General features: G+C 52.6%; 1 long non-coding RNA gene across 1 annotated transcript in view; it reads left to right on the forward strand.

Moving 5' to 3' along the window:
* The first annotated feature begins 245 nt into the window (after positions 1 to 245).
* Positions 246 to 1770, forward strand: part of LOC103582846 — a 5183-nt gene continuing 3658 nt past the window's right edge. The window contains exons 1-3 of the long non-coding RNA XR_549793.1: positions 246 to 657; positions 1144 to 1203; positions 1361 to 1441. This is a non-coding gene — a long non-coding RNA (uncharacterized LOC103582846). The remainder of the gene's footprint in view (positions 658 to 1143; positions 1204 to 1360; positions 1442 to 1770) is intronic.

The raw sequence follows: 1770 nt of genomic DNA on the forward strand, positions 1-1770 counted from the left end.
GGGTGCCACAGGCCTCACAGGGGGCCTCTTTCTGAAGCATCAGATTTGCTTGTTTCTTTTGAGAAAAAAATTCTTCATATACTTGGTGGTGACATTCGCCTGGATCTGTAAGATCATAATGGACTTCTCTCTGAAATGATGCTTGGATTGTCCTCTTTTTGTTAGGTCCCCAGATCCCTAGGGGCATGTCCTCATGACTTCTGCCATTAGGATCCATTAACATAAACGTTTGAGAAGTGCTGCGGTGCAGCTCACAAAGCTCTGTGAGGGAGGGCCCCAATGTCTGATTTGTATTTGTCCCCCCGGCAGCTGCTGATTCATGACCAAGCCCCAGAAGACTGAAGTTCAATTCCATTATTGCCTTTTTCTAATCATGCCATCGGTCCATTTCTTCAGCCATTTGGTGATCATTACAACACCTTATAGGGTTGCTGGTGGCATTAAATCAGACGGTACGAGTAAGAATACTCTGTAAACACTGTAAAGTAGGGGACAAATATAGGGGCTTACACATCTCCTGAATATTACTGCTTGTCCTTTCAACAGTTAAGAGAATACCAGCGGCAAAAGAGGCTAGCTGCTACCACTGAAGAAAAACCCGTCCAAACTGGCAGTAGGCCCCAGCCCACCACTGGGGATTGCCAGTCACCTCAGGAGGTGAGCCTTGGCTGATCAGGCTCCTGGGAACAGGGGGCTCCAGGAGCAGTAGGGGGTAATGGTAATGATCGTGGAAGAAGTGTCAGGGACTGGGTAAGAAGTCTGGGCTTGAATCCTACGTCTCCCTCTGCTCGGGATATGACAGAGGACTCTTCTCTGAGCTTCTCCCTTGAAGCTGTGCACACAAAGATGGACCATGAGCTTGGCTGTCTCATTGGATCCTGCTGCAGGAAAGCACAGGATGATGTTGATAACACCAAGGCCCAGGGCTCAATCCCTGTACTGGCCCCCCCCAAAAAAAAAAAAAAAAAAATTGCCAGATAAGAGCTGCTCAGGAGGGGATGGATGATGGGGAAGTGAGACCTTGAGAAGTGGGCACAGAGGGGCTACAGGAGGAGGGCCTTGTCCAGGTTAGGAAAAAAGGACAGCAGAGGGCTTAGGCATTGAGGGGCAGAGCGTCTCCATGTGTGCTCTCATCTCTTCTAGCCCCCATCATCCATCGGTGGGGAGGCCTTGAGGACGTCAACTTACACAAAGGAGCTGGAGGTAAGTGCCCTCCAGGCCAGCCCCCCAACCACCTCCCATGCTGGGGCCTGAGGGCCCCGCTGCCAACTGAAACAGCCACCACCCCCACCCCTAATGATCGCTCTCTCTACCTCTCCCCCGACCCTCCTCCAACTCCTCCTCTCTTCATGTGCTGCAGAGCCAGTGCCTAGTTTTGGAGGCAGCCCTGGACTCCACCTACGCAGTCAAAAACTACCTAACAAGTGTGGTGCAGGAATTGGTAAGAGTCCAGTGGGGTCCCCTGGTTCCACGCTGCCAATGCTGGGCTCCAATTTCCCCTTGGGGCTCTGAAGAAAAGGGGCTGGGGTTTCCTGTGCCAGGGGAGAATGGGGTCCTCGGTGGCCTAGTTCTCAGCAGGAGGGAACCCAGACCATGCAACATGGCTCTTTCTGTTGCTGACCTGCCTGCCCACTCTCTTTTCTCCAGATACCCCTGCTTGAGTCCTTGGCGCATGGGCTCTGGGCTGTCCCCCTGCTGGAAACACTAGGCTGACTGTTGTCAGGAGCCCTGTGTTCCCACCCTCACTAAGTTCCTGCTTTGCTTGGTCTA

This window comes from Galeopterus variegatus, unplaced genomic scaffold, assembly GCF_000696425.1.
Source record: "Galeopterus variegatus unplaced genomic scaffold, G_variegatus-3.0.2 Scaffold18150, whole genome shotgun sequence".
NCBI classification, from domain to species: Eukaryota; Metazoa; Chordata; class Mammalia; order Dermoptera; family Cynocephalidae; genus Galeopterus; species Galeopterus variegatus.